The following is a 15,706-nucleotide window of genomic DNA, read 5'->3' as shown; positions in this document are numbered from 1 at the left end:
TCTCTCGTCTTCACCGGGTTTCCTTTTCACTGCATCAAATTTAAGCATGTCCCTCAATTCTAAGGCTCTCCAGCAGTGCTATCGGCTTTCTTTCAATGCCATCAGCTCCTGAGCAGAGCCTACAGGCTTGTCTGAGTACCTGTTTTGTAGGTTTTTCCCCACAATTTTGTCTGCATGCTTAATAATGCCAATCTTATACACAGAACACCTCCCTGCTTTAGTTTTTAGTTATCCCTTCATTCTCCAAAAGGTCACTGATGAATACCGTCACATATCGTTGCCTGCCTTAGTTAACAAACAAATTAAAATGCGGTAAAAAACATTAAGGGAACCCCCACTGTCTTTCTCTGCTTTGGCTACTGAATTGCTCTGTGCTTTTTCAGCTTTTGCTTGGCCCTCTTCCAATCCTTGCCCCCTGACCATTCTGTTTCAGTTTTTGGGGACTGTAAAATATCTGATAACAAAAGTGATGTGTCTGCTCTGTAAGAGGATCCTAGTCTCAGGGGTAGAAAAAAGCTCAAATATCCTCTCTGCAGGCTCATAGAAAACTGTCTGATGCATTTTTGTGGAGCATTTTGTCTGGAACATCTGAGCAATACGCCCCAGTTCCAGACATTTTAAAATATTTTGCTCTATTCTTTGGTTCATCATTGTGATTTTAACTTTGTATAATTCCTTGGGCTTCAGTCCCACAAGGTACTAATTATTCTGACTCCTCTTCAAAATGTATTTTCTTGCTGCTTGAGTATAGCTTTTGCTTTTCACTACTAATGAGCTACATCACTACATTCCTCTTTAAATGCTTCTCCTTTGGTATGTATGAGAAAATAATGGCTTTTTATTAATAAAACCAGATTATGTTCCTTCATTTTTGTAATATGTGCATTTATATACAATATCTTATTTCCTGACTTGTAATGCATCTTCAGTTCTTGATGTTAGTGCAATAGAAAACAGACCTCTGTACTTGCACACATCAAACCCTTGCAGTGTTTCAGTGGAATTAACTGTGTGGACTAAATGCTCTAATGTACCCAGAGTGTGTTTAAGGGCTTGGCCTTGCAAAAACCTTTCACTTCATCCTCAATTCAGGGGTAGTCATGGGCATGGAGCAGCTCTCAGGTTGGTGCCCCAGTTAGTGTGTCCATTTCATGGGCTTTTAACCCCCAGTTTCACATTCCTGTGATGTTGACATTTGCTTCTGCATGGTTATCCTACATGTGCACCACCCATTCTCAGACCTGAATATTTCCCTTTCATCTAGAAAATCTCTCTAACACCTTCTCATCTCCAAAGCTTTCAAGGAAGGGTGTAAGAGTCTGCAAAAATGAACCCAAATGCTGCTGTATTGAAACACATTTTTGTTCATTTCTTTCTTGGGACTGATTCTGCTGCCATTCCTGAGTGCTAAAAACCTGGAAACTTTGTCTTTGTTGTCCTGAGTTGTGATAACACAGTTGTTCAGAGCTTGGTATGGGAGTCCAAGGAGGCTAACTTTACCTTTTTTCCCCCCAGTAAGTATTTAGAGTAAAAGGGAAAACAATGGGGACAGGAATGTGCCCTATGAAAGGATATGTGCAATGAGCTACAATCTCATTTTCTAAAAAATTACCTCCTAAACAGCCTTGCTTTTATTTACTGTGTCTCACTAACCTGCAGAAACTATTAGGAAGGCACCTGGTCCTTAGCAAGGCTTCTCCACTGCCTGCAAGTTGTTTTGTTTCAGCACAATATAAGTGCAAATTCATTAAAAATTATGGAAAAATCTGGCCTTTATCACTTTAAATCTTACAGAAAAGGTTACAAAGTCTTATTCTGTGTGTTCCTCCATATGTTCCACAGCTTTCGTGAACTAAACCGCTTTACAATGGCATGTTCTTTAACAGTTAATTCTGCCCATGTTTTTTTAATCAAACATCTAGCAGAAGACCACACAGGGAGCCAAGTAATACAATTTAAAGGGCAAGCCCTTAGTGATCAGGGCCCCCTAAAAGCCAGCGAGACCTCAGAAATGAAAGCTGGCTGGAAAAAGGTCTTGATAGCCCTTAATAGACCTCAGCTCAGGCCTAATTCCCTACCTGCTTGCAGATGTAAAATTTGAAATTAAGTGAGCTCATCTTGCTGCTGTGCTGTGATCTTCTGCACCAGCAATGCCAAGTATGGCACCAAGTGTTATCTCATCATTGAGGACAGACCTGGGGCAGCAGCAGGATGAGAAACCCACAATCAGGGTGGAGTGGGTCCATGGTGGTCACAGTGACCTGCTCTGGTGTGGCTCCATCTGTTATCTGAACGTTGACTGTGTGCAAATACAGAGTATTTTCATGTATGCCTCAGTGATATCTCAGGTATTTAAGTTTTCTCTTCTGCAATATGTGTTACTATCTGAGAGAATTAATTGAGGTTAATACTCTCATAAGTCTTCACCTGTGACTGCCTTTCACCACCTGTGCTGTTGGTTTGAATATATGTCAAAATAACATTCTTATTTTAGATGTCTTTCAGAAGCTCTGGTATGTTTTCTTTGGCTTATTGTGCCTTTTTTTTTTTTTTTTTAAATGGATAATCCTCATCCTTCAGTTTATCTGTTAGCTGTGCAATCTCTGTAAATTCAGAGTAGCAATCAACTGATTGCCAATTTTTCTTCTGAAAATTTAGTATGCCTCCTGTCCTTAGCTGTGGCATTCCTGGGATTTCACAATCCTGTTCTCTCTCTCTGGGATATCTGATCTGGCTACGTTGCTGGAATTTAAAGCACAAAAGCACAATTGCAAGCAACTTATTGCTAGTCTGGTTGTAATTTCTCTTGTGCTTTGTAGTTATTATTCATGGCTCAATTGGCTGCTCTTCACCTATTAGTAGTAAGAGACGCATTTTTCAGGTAATGAAACTATTCACAAGGCACCTGACAAGTCATGTATAAGCTGGAAGGCTGGCAAACAACATTTTTAGCTGCCTGAGGGATTTGATTATTGAATTCTCTCCTCCAAAGACCAGAAAAGATCACTTTCCAGAAAATCTGTAGAGGAATCTGGAATCCTATATAGGTTTAGAAGGAATGTCACTAAATAGGTTTATATTCCCATGAATGGCAGTAATTTCTCCACCGGGAAGAGGCATTCTAACAACTGTTTTTAATTTCTCTGGAATGACTTTGTTCAACACCGTTTCTGTAAAAACCTTCAGTTTTCCACTGCTGAGGTGCATTGCATTGTGTTCACTTTTGTGGGACTTCTGCCCTTCAGTTCTCATGTCCTTTCTTAGCATTATTTAGATCATTATTTTATAATTAGTAAGTCTTCAAAATATATATATTTATTCATGGAAACACCTGAGGAATGGAGTCGATGTTACATTTATAACAAGAGGTATATTACGGGTCACTACTTGAAAGGCAGACTTGTACAGATCTTTTTCTGGGAGAAATTGCAAAACTTGTGTTGGTGCATTATGGTATTAATTTGATTGACCTTGCTTCACTTTCAGTTCTGGGAATTTATTGCAAGAAACAACTTCACAACTGGAGTTTCACAAATTAACACAATATATGAGGTCTTCGTTGGAGGTCTTTTAACTTGTACACCTTGGTGAGATTCCAGTATTATTCATCTTCCTGATTTTGGCCAGTGTATTTTACTCTAAATTTGCCATGGAGATAAAGCATGCACCCAGCTAACCACAGTTAAAATGCAGGATAATGACTTTGTAAGGTTTGACTGCTTACAGTTTTCTGACCTCCTGCCGTTGTGTTGCCTTAACGCTTCCTGGGATCTGATATGAAAGACAAAATTTACAGCCTACAAGCCCTGTATTTAGCAAGAATTTGTCCTGTTCACCCATCAGTCTTCGGTTTCTTGATTGCATTTTCTATTAAGCAATCACAGATCAGTCATCCAGGAAGACTAGCAACATCATCTTGCAGCTTTCACTCCCTCAGCTCCCACTGTCTGGAGGCCTTGATGGTTAGATAACAAAATACCTTTTGGTCTGCAGAGTGGAGGAGGAGGTCTGATCAGTATTGTTCTTTTATTAGAGCGTGCAGGTGTTATTCTCTCACACATTTTCCTAATTTCAGTGTTAGCTGGGAGTTGCTGCCCTCTCTGTGGGAGTTCTCACTTTGTTCGTCGCATGCCTCTAGCAATTGCTGCAACTGCACTGTAATCTTGTTTAGATTTGTTCCTCAGCATCAGGTCTGTGCTGTATAATGCAGCTTAGCCTTCCAACAGAGACATTTTGCAGAAATTCTTATGGGTCTATCAAAACTCATAGTACCTGTAAGCCAAATAAAACACATAAATTTCAAGGTCTGTCACAAACAGGTGCCCTTTTTATGGCAAATATTTTCACTGTGCACTAATGACTTAAGAAGATGATGTGACAACTGGAATTGTCATGCAGAAATTTCCAGAACACAATTTCCAGCGGTAATTTCTTGATTGTCTCTGAGCAAGCCTGAGATTGGGCTTTTGGACATATTTCTGCACTACCTGTTATTCACAGCCTGGCCTGTGATACCCATCTGGAAAAGTTCAGAAATATTTAAGGCAGCAACATCTCTTCTTAAAACAAAAATTGGGGTTGTTTGAATCTATTATAGGAGAATACCACCCTTAACTAGTACTGAGCTCTATTTACAGCCAAGTGTGGACCTGCTCACAAAACACACACCACGAGTGGGGTGGCATTGACATTCCAGGAATCTTCTCTTGCTGTTGCTTCCTACTTCCTTCATGTTTTTGGTCCGATGTCCATGGCCCTGGCAGATGTACGTCCTCAGAGAGGTCATATGGTGGGCAGAGAAAAGATGGTACGCTGGTTGGTATGCAAAAGCGTAACTTTCTGTAGTTATTTTTTAGCTGTGATTTTTGTCTATCAGTTTGTTTTAATTTATGATTATCTTTAGTGGATGTCTTTTGAAACTAAATAGGACCTGGAGAATGAAGACAAGCAGATTAGAAATGGAGAAAGAAACTGTTGTTTCTTTCTAAAAGCAACTTGAAAATGGGGATGATTAGGTGAACACTGCCAAAAGCAGCTATATTTTCTGTCTTAAGTAATCCAGCTGTCATTTATTTGAGTTGGTTTCTTTCGTTTGGTTTTTTTTTTTTCTTTTTAATCTTTTAATTTCAGAGAGTAGAGAAGGTTCCTAAGTGCTGTGATGGAAATTTACTGCAACTGGACAATGATATGTTTATGTGACTTTACTTTTTTTTTTTACTCTCTCCAGATGTAAAATGTCCACATAAAAATGGAAAGATTTATTGAGAAAAGGCACTGGCTAAAGCTGCTCTTTCTACAATAGAGTAAACACTGTCACTAATTAAAAAAGGAACTAAAACACTATTATTAATGGCTCTATGGGGAGCTACTTTTTCTTCTTATTTTCATCTTAAACCCACATTTTTCAAAAGTCTACAAAAATATAATGGACCTGCATTAGATCTGTGCAGGGTTTCCATCCCAGGCTCTGCCTCCCACAGTGCCAAAAGTGGATGCTGAGGAAAGAGGGTAGAAAGAGAGATGGCCACGCGACATGTCAGCCTCTTTGTTCCCCTTCCTGCCCTCCATGCTGCCCAAGCCTTTAGTCTTTCCCATTCACATCTTGCTGAGCCAGAAGTGGCTTCTGTGTATTTTGTAGGTCAGTGGATTTCTTCTCCATTAACCTGCACAGACTGACCTTCAATGTATATAAAATGTTATGGTCCATATCGCCCTGCAGCAAGGAGTTCCACAGCGCAACTACCTGGGCTTGCCACAAATCCCCCACCTGCCAGCTTTGTTTGCTGATCCCTGGTTCTTTCTGAAGGTGATAGGGGCTGACCTTTCTTCTCAGATGTAGGTCTAGAACAAACTGGTATTATTAGTATCTGGTGAATCATTATTTCACCACGTAAAACGTTACTGATCAAACCGAATGTTATGTTTGTGTGAAGCGGTATGTGTGTATGACAGACATATCTGCTAGCAATACTTAGAGGACCTTGTTATCTTTTGCTGAAAACTTTGTCAGATTTTAGCTGCTGAGTTTGAAATTTTCAATAAATGTTACCTAAGTTGGACTAAAGATTTGTTAGGGTGGTGAGCTCCATCCACTGTGTCTTAGGCATTTCTGGTTATGAGTTTATGTCAAGTGCATTGTTTTAGCAATGCTTCTTCCTTTGAGAGGCTCTAGTTGATCTGTTTCTTTGGGCAAAAAACAATAAAGAGGGCAATTGTCAGTATGCTGAAACACTGGTTATGGATTTATATTGCAGTGGTGTGTTTTCTTATGGCTGACACTTGCATTTGAACTAAAACTCACTTAATGCCTATGCTGCTTCTTTCTTTAACATCAGATAGGAAGCAGAGACTGGTTCCTACCTGAATCTGTTTGCAGGCTGTACGTGGACAATTGACAATTGCGAATTCAGCTGTGTATCTAGCAGCTGCCAGAGGCAATGTGGCCATGTACTGCTTCTAAACAGGCAACCACTGTATGCCCTGGAGTCCTTTTTTCCCAGATTCAACAGGCTGGGGAGGTGTGGAAACACACCAAAGGGTATTTTTTGGGGGTAGGGTTGGTTTTTTTTTTTTCTTTCTGTCAACTGTATGACTCTGGAAGAATTTCTCCAGGGATGGCACACCACTATAACAATTTTTTTCCATTAGCTGTAATTTTCAGTTTCCAGATCCAGTAAGAACTTTTGGGGTTGTTTCAGCTGTTGCCAGGTAAGATACTGCCTTTCCCTCCCTTTGCCCTTTGTCGAATGAAGCTGCCTGAGGTTTAATATTCCCTTCTCTGATATGCTTTTTCGAGAACTTTTTAAACTGTGAAAGCCATGTGTTCCATGTCACACAGAAGACCATTAGGCAAGCCAAGATGACTGCCAAGTGCCCTGGAGCCAAGGTGCTGTGAGTCTGGAGATGTTTTCCTTTTCCATCTTTTCAGTATCTCCCTGCCTTTTGCAGGGATCTGCCTGTAACCTACAGCTGGTTTAACGAAGAGGACGTAACACAGCTGGAATTCCATCTTCAGCTGCTCTAGGAATAAATCACATCCTAGGCCCCCTTATCTGCACAATGCCATGAATGCTGTTAGTGACACAGAACAAATTGCTTTACCACTGCACCAGACAAGCTGTGGGCAGCAATCTAAACCTGATATGCGCTTGCATGGTCCATGCTTGAAACCTCTTGAGTATATAGATTCATCTGAATGGGGAAGAAAAGACAGCTGTTAAAGATACTTTACGACTACTAGGTTGGGTTTGCTCTGTGGTGTTCTTAATGTTTTGTTTATTCTAAGTTTGGGAAAAAGAGGAATGAAATGCATCAGTTCACAGGACTTATTTAATGACCTTCAGAATCATCAAATGGAGAATATAGGGTGCTTACTCAGGATTTTTTGTTATTAATGAGAAACCTGTGTGATTTTTTTTTTTTTAACAGTAATGAATTTTGGTATTAGAGTGGATAGTATTTGTTATTGTCCATTTTAGAAGAAGGTAATTCTGGGTCAGAATGAACTGGACTACTGAAACTCTTTGGCAACATCCCAACTTTTGTTTCAAGAAAAACTGCATTTCTGTACATGCAGAAACTTTCTCTAACCATTTGACAAAAACTAGATGTAGTACTACATAAAACCCTTGGTCTGGAGACCCACTGAAGACAATGAGACCTCACATGAGCAAAGTAGCTTAGCAGCTTTTGATGGCAGAACATGGCCTTTGTGCTGGCTCCTGAATGGCAGTCTCCTCAGGGCAGGAACATATCAGCTACTTAAAAAACACATCTGTGGTATTGATATTCTCTGATTTTACAAATTTTGAAGTGTCTTCAATACATTCCCAGTGATGAGTGAGAAGCTTTTCTTGCATTTCTTTTTTCCCCCTTTTAAGCTTTAGTGGACTAAAAATGTGATGCATGGACGTTAAAAGCAAATCTTTGCATGTGAATGGATTTCTCCATTGGCATGGAAAGCAGCTGTTGCTTCTGGAATTGATGTGATGCTTCCAAGGAGAGAAGAGCAGACAATTCATTCCCTGTTCTGACACCTTTCTGAAGCTCTGCCATGTAAGTCAGAGACTACTGGCAGGGAGCACCCCAGGAACATTGCTTTTCTGCAGGAGCTTTGCATTTCTCCAACCCCAGACTCAGATCCAAACTCTGTAACTTGGACCTGTCACTGCTAGGAACCTCTGCTATTTCCATGGAAGCAAAGTCCTAAGACTAAAAAAATAATCGTTATGTCTGCATGCTAAAAATGCTAACATTTCAGAAAGGAGACAGCAGTGGATTTAGTAGAAAACCCACTAGCCATTATACCAGACTCCCATTTAAGTGCGAGAGAGGTTTGAGAAGAGACACAATCATCCACGTAGGCTGATGGAGTCTAAGGATCCTCTTGCTGAGAGTGTCTAAGCACCGATACAATCGCACCATGTATTGAATAGCACATGTGTTGGCTTTCAGTATGTATTGAACAGCAGCTTCTGGCAACTCTAAGGTTGCAGCTTTGTCTCCCCATTACCTGTGGCTTACTTTTAATAAATAACAGGATACACAGGTATGTGTTCTATATTAACAGACATGTGTCCCTAATTGTATTCTGTAAGTCTGCCAAATATTTACTTGTAGTTATTTTAATCACTCTTGGCTTGTCTTTCCTTTCAGTATTTCATTAACGTAGGATTAAAGATCAGACTAATGCTGCCTGCTTAATGGCTAGCTGAGAGCACAGAATGTGGCTTAGTTTAGTACCTGTTGGGCCTTATTTTAACTTTATTCTGTACACAAAGCTCAGAATAAATATTGTTAAGCCTTATAGAACATGGAAGTTTTTGAAGCACTTAAATGCTTGTCCAGGGCAAAACTTTAATTAATAAAGTGCAATGCAGTGAAAATGATGAATGGATCCTTTACTTGGTATGTTTGCTGGCTATCTTGGGGGCATAAGCATATGTCAGAAGAAACACAGGAGTTAGGGGTTTTTTTTAACTCTCCTAAGCCTCTGTATACTGAGAGGTATACTCTGGAATACTGGTATACCGGTGTACTCTGGTATACTGGTATACTCTGTATACCAGAGGTCCTAACACTGTTTCTTTGTCACTGTTACCAAATGCATGCCTTTGCATCTACTGCTGGAGAAAATAGTGAATGAGCAGTGTGGTAAAAATGACGGAGGGAAGTCATATGCTGGATGCTTTGGGAACCTGCACATTTGGTCACCCTGCGAAAAGTGCTAGTTTTCTAAAAGAATTAAAGCTAAAGCCTAAAACAATTAAAGTATATTAAGATATGATCTAAGGGAGACATGCCTGATATTTCATGGTTATCTGTGATTTCAGAATAGTCTAGGACACACTATAATTATACTTTACCAGCTGTCTGTGGTGAGAGGAAGTCTCAGTGCAGTTTGTGTAAATCTAGCTGTCTCTGGCTGTGCTAATCACACAGTAGTTTTATTAGCTCAGGCTAGATAATGTGACTTTTCGTGGTTTAATCTTCTGGCAAGGTAAGTCATGTAACACATTTAGATTTCCTTTCTAAGATGACATCTCCCAAGCGGTGGATATTGCAACCAGTACAGTGTGTGGATACTACAGTCCTGGAGAGGGCTAGGCATGGCCATCACACCAACTGGGTGTGATTTGAAAACACGGGAGGACTTTTTTTGTACAACAGGAAACTATCATTACAGTCACAGGAAACTGATTCAGAAAAATGCAAAGATTAATAGCATTGCTGCAAGTGAAATGCATGTGCTTTTCTGCCTACATTTAGGTTTGTCCCCCTGCTTATTTTGCTCTAACTTCCAGGGCTACTGTAGAAATAATTAACTGAATGTGGTGACTCCTTCAATTCTGGCAAAAAAAAATCTGCTAGTGTTTTTGAAAAAAGAGACAAAACCATGAAGGTACTTTGCTGAATGTTTTTTAAAGGCAGAATATGGTTGGGATGATTAGTCCACATGAAACTTAAAGTGGATATCCTATTAACAAGTGCTTTTTCTTCAGGAGAATCCTATGCATCTGTGTTGAATCAACAGAACTGTCCTTCCTATTCCGTGGGAGAAGAGATCCATCCACCGCTCAGGAACACAAAGGAGGACTATAAACATGTTCACTTTATCATGTCATGTTATCAACATGTCACTTTATCATCCTATATTATTCTTGCTCCAAAACAAACATCTTTCAGTTGAGTGAATTTTTGTGTGTTCATGAGCAGCCATGAACTGAAAGGAGTTTATGCAGTAAAATCTGAGTAGTAAATATTTAATTGTTTTGCATAGGAAACAAAACTTTGATACTATCATTATTATATTATGTGATGGACTGAAATATAACCCATAAAAGATCTTTCAAATCAGCTTTTAAATCTATTTTTCAGCTTTCCTGGCTTTTAAAAAGAGCCAACCTCTTCTTCTCAACCCACCTCTCTGTTTTTAAGAACAGTGTCTTTGATTGTTTTCTTTCCTAAGAATTATCAGGAGTAGTTGCTCTGCCCTGTGTTTGTTTTGGTGAAGGATTTCCTGGCCCAGAAAAAGGCTCACCTGTGTTGTCAGCATGTGTTCTTTGATTGACAGGAAGACCTTTCAAACTGTTAGCCAAACCATTATTACAAATCAGCATAAAAAGCTGTTAATAAAAGCTTAAAAAAAAAAGCTGAAAAGTTCCAAAAAGTCTGTTTTTAACATCCTTTTTCCCTGGGCTTTCAGTTTCTTGACTCTAGTAAGAAAATCATTTTGCCAGTTCTCTCTATACCTTAAAGCAATTTGTAGCAGCCAGGACCTGATGTTTTGACCAAAGAGGAAAAGAGTTTCTGCTGCAGTAGACCTCTTTCATTCCCAGTTTCTGTCTCTCTTGTACACTTGCATCTTTGCAGAATTCTATAAAGGAAATAAAAAAAAATTAACTTCCTATTCTTTTTCTTTTTTTTCACACCCCCCTAAAGGAAATGGGAGTGGAAGGGTGAGAACAAAGAAGCAGGGAAAATAAGACTGCAAGCTACCAAACAAAATACTATTTTGGCATTCCTACAAAAAATATTTTGGTCTGGCCCCTGACCCCTGAGCTCCCTCTGCTCATGGCAAAAATTATGGGAAACACTTTTCTCATGGGGAAGAGGTAAAATTCTTCTAAAGTAAGCAAATGCTTCAGCAAAGCATTATGAAGCAATGTTAGCAAAAGAAATGTGTTTCTTTTCAGTAAGCAGTGTTAAGTTTGATTTCCTAAACAATTAATTTCTTTTGCTGTTAAACTGTAAATGATGCAACAGGTGTCAACTCTGTTAACACTTGCAGTTATTAGCAGTTTGGTTTTTTAGGGAACTTTCCTGTCCTGCTCCTCCCTCCCTCCCTCCCTCCCTCCTTTCAGAAATACACTTTTCAGTATACTAGTTATCTTGTTTTAGCAAGGCTGAGAATGGCATGCTAATTAGTCATATGTATGGTAACACAGGCCTCCTAATCTTATATTTACTACAGGGAGTGAAGAGAGATTGTTCTCATTATAGAATCAAAATATATTGTGCAAAGCCAGCATGAATAGTTACTCTGGCAGTTTCTTTGTTTATGGAGGGTGATATACATGCTCCATGTCCTATCATCTCCAGTATTTGGCAGTGCTCTTAGCAAGAACTGGCTTGGTTAATCCAGCAGGATGCAAACTTGGGGCCCCTTGAACTGTGGATATTCAAGAAGTCATGTTCCCAGTTTCAGAGAGGAATGCTGAAATAGAGGTGGTCCCTTTAAGTACATTTAAAGACATTTCTTATATGCAATTTACTTCTGTTTACATGAGATGTTATCTAGAGGATGCTAAGAATTTAAACATCACTGTTCATTTGTGTCTACTGGTAAAAGCTGATTGTAACCATCTGTCCTAAAACAGACCCAGAAAGGGCTGACCTTTCTGGTTTCTAGTTCTTGCCTGCCAGAGCTCAGCCTAGCAAAATGAGAGAGCAGTGGAAACACTGTTGTGTTGCTGGGTCCTGGCTGAACGCTAGATAGCATAGGGGGGGCCCCTCAACATGCAGTGCAAAGTGAAAGTAGGCATTTCTGTTTGACAGTACTGTGCAGCTGCACCTAATTTTTTAATGCAATTAACAATCTGTTTGGCAGGGTTTGTGGCCCTGGCAGGATTTCTGCTTTGTTTGCAAAACAAGGTACTGCTAATAATATTTCTATTGAATTGTCGATAAATGACAAGGCTTGGATCCCTTGGTAAACTCTGAATAGGCTCACTTTATTTCAGTGACAATCCATGCAAGTGCAAAGATCCACCTAGACAATGTTAATTCATTGCAGGACTACAGGTTGGACACTTGGCCGGCAGGATAGGCAGCTTAAAATGAAGCTAACTGAAGTTTTCTAAACAGAAATATTTTAGTTTTAAGGCACATTGCCAGCAAATTATTTGAGATTTACAGACTTTTAAAATACTGACTCTGATCTTGTTGTCAAATCTCTCTTGGTGTGACTTTGTCCCTTGAAACCCTTAACACCTGGTGCCAGCAGTTTGGAGATGCCAGATGCTCATCAGCTCTGCAAATCAGAGTATCTCATGATGACATCCAAATGCAGGACTGCAAATTTCCATACAGAGGAGTTTCATGGCCCTGTCTGATACTGACAAGACTGAGCGGGATTCGCTGTGTGAGACTGCTGCAAAGAGGAAGGTGCTGTGATTTGTCAGGAGATGGGTTCAGAAGGGATAGAAATGAGACACTGGAAGATTACATCTATGACTTCTGAGAAGACTGGGAATGAGAAAATGTGAGCTGAACATACTAATACAGAACAGACTGGACATTAGTTTGAGTTAGGTATTTTTTTTTATTATAACTTCAGTGAGACCTTCCCCCTCTCCTTTTTGCTTGAAACACAGTAACTTTCTGTTATTGGTACAACCTGTTTGAGCTACTCAAAATAAAAACTTTGGAAATGGAAGTCTAAAATGTATTTTGGCTGAGACTACTGTTTTATACATAGATTTTAAAAAAACAGTGGTTAAACTAAAGGGTCTTTTATCTATTTGATATGTTGTCTCCTCTGTATTCAATAAAAATGTATGAAATCTAAGGGGTAAAGCCTGATCCTAAAGGGTAAAACCACTAATGTAATTGTCACAGCTCTTGCTGGCTTTAGTGGAGGTTGTCTTCCACCCCAAACCTGACCAGAGCTCTGTGTTTTTGTGGCTTGCCTGCATCCCTGTTTAGAATTCCTCTTATGTGTCTCAGCTGTCCTGCATGTTACCTATGGTCAGTTTTGGAAATAAAGGCAGAGTATTAGAGAGAAAAAAAAATAGTGTTTTCACTCAGACAACTCATTTTCACTTCAGCGTTTTCATTTCTTTTTTCTGGTATCTTGTTGGTCAGTATCCCTCCCGCACAGTGCTGGAGAAAAGAGGAAAAGGCAGGTGAAGGGGATTTTCTAGCCAACTCTAGCTTATATTGAATACTAAGGTCAACATCTAGTTTACATTGAACATTAAGGTCTGGTTACGAACTTGCCCTTAAACTTTAGATGAGGCTTATATGTGTAATTGGCTGTACTTCCCTGAAGGCTAGAAAAGTTTGACTAAGCAGTTCCTGGCTTCTGCAAGCCCCCTTCTGGGGAAGAAGTCAGCTATATTGGGGAGGTACAGAAGGGAGAGATCAAGGGTGTAAAGGATGCATTTTTGTTAAAAACACCAAAACCATCCCAAATTTGCCAATGTACAGTAATTACCGTGTTATTGTTGTTTCTCTCATGTGTACTAAATGACCCTCCTCTCCCTCCAATAGTTTTTTTTTTCCTGTCCTAAATGCCACAAAGTTTTACATTATTTTTGTTCAGACCAGATGCATAAGTAAGATAACAGCATATGTAAGTCATTGCCTTCTTCAGCTTCAAGCAAAATGCCATATGCTTGCTTGTACATCTGAGCTAAGTGTTTGAAGGATGAGGTTTAGCTGACACCTTAATTCTCTGTGAAAGTGCTATGGCAGGGTTATGAATGAAGGGAGCAGGCTTGGTAAAAGGAAAGAAACACACGCTGGCATCTGTTTCCTTACCCTCCACCCCCACCCCAGTCAGTCCTATAAGTTCACAGGAGACCAGTTTCCTCTCATGGGAAGCCAGCCCAGCCCAGGCTGTGCCTGAGGAAGGGGTGCTGTTTGCAGACGTTCACAGCGGCCAGGTCTGCTAAGGCTGGGATTCCTGCTGGCAGCCTGCTCCTCAGCCTCAAGTTCCCCAAGGTCCCACCCAGCTCCCACCATGCCCATATTTACCACGGGCTTCAGTTCCTTACGCACCTAAGCTGGCGCACCCAAGTTGAGGTCCAGAGTTTCACACCATGGTGTTGTAAGGACACATGGTCTGGGGCCAACGCAGTGCACATGGGGAGAGTAGGTCTGTCCAATGCTGGTTTGCGTGAGCTGAGTGCTGCCCTAGCAGCCATAATCTGACCTTTCCCAGGATATACGCAGTGCACGAAGTGTCTTCCAACAGTGGCACCCAACAGTGTTACTTCCTTCTGAAGTTGATACTGGGAGGACATACGCTATGGATGCATGCATTTGGTCTAACAGTAAGAGAAGGATGCTTGAGCAATGTTTGGGTGGCTTTTCCTGTAAACTTGGTTCCCATTTAATTGGCCCCAACTGTGGGATTCCTGACTTGCGAACGTATCTCCCCACACACCCACACAGTAGCCATGCTCAAATCTCTCATGTGGCATGCATGGAAATACAGAGAAGGAGAGGTTTTTTTAAAAAAAAAAAAAAGAAAGGGCAAACTTCTTTGGGTTATGCTTTCAATCTCATTTACTTCAATTACTTTTTTAGAAACCGTTCTTTCTACCTTTTCTTAGGATGAAAGAGCAATTAGCAGAATACAAGAGCCTCGAAGTAGTGAAATTCAGTATGTTATAAAGACCATGAGCCAAGATCATATCCATCACCACAGGTAAGAGGCCTTTGATACTGCCTGTGTAATTTCATTCCGTGTAATTACATATGTGACCTGAGTCTGTGATTTAAAAGGATCAAACGACAGTTTTTGGCTACGCTCTTAATAGGGTTTTTGTTGTTGTCTGCATTGGTTGGTTTTAATAAAGCTACTGGCTGCAAGTTCAGTAAATTCCACTGGTAAAGCTTTTGGCTTGTTTTGGTTCAAGCTTTGAACATTAGTGAAGAGGAGTTTGGTAGACTTTATAACGGTCATCCTATGATGCATATATAAATTTCTGCTCTTGCCAAACAATTTCAAGGGCAGCTTACACCTTTCAGATATTAAAACTCTTTTTTTTTTCTTTTTAAATCAAAAGGGTATTTAACAAAATGTCTTTTTCAGTTTTTGAAGTCTTAAATATCCAGTGATGTTGCTGTGGGTGATAACAGGCTAAACTGTTAGGAAGTAAGAGTTGTCAATTCTGATGTTTGCAGAGGAAAGGATTCTCTCTCTTCAAAACCTAAAAAGTTGAGTTTTACGGAACTCCCACCACACTGGGCACTGTCTTTGGTCTGGATGGCTAAAGGGCAAATCTTGCTGGAAATGAGCCAACAATCAACCACTGGAAAACTCTATATATCCTCACAATAAAACTTTTGGGTTTTTTGGTAAAGATTTTAATCATGTCAGATCAAAGCCCTGTTTTTGTGGATTAAAGTAGAGCTGCCTGCTTTGAATAAAAGCTCAATTCATGCTGGTTTTCAGTTCTAAACCCCCAGCTGTTTT

This window comes from Pelecanus crispus, chromosome Z (assembly GCF_030463565.1).
Source record: "Pelecanus crispus isolate bPelCri1 chromosome Z, bPelCri1.pri, whole genome shotgun sequence".
NCBI lineage: Eukaryota > Metazoa > Chordata > Aves > Pelecaniformes > Pelecanidae > Pelecanus > Pelecanus crispus.
Note: the sequence above shows the minus strand (reverse complement) of the source record.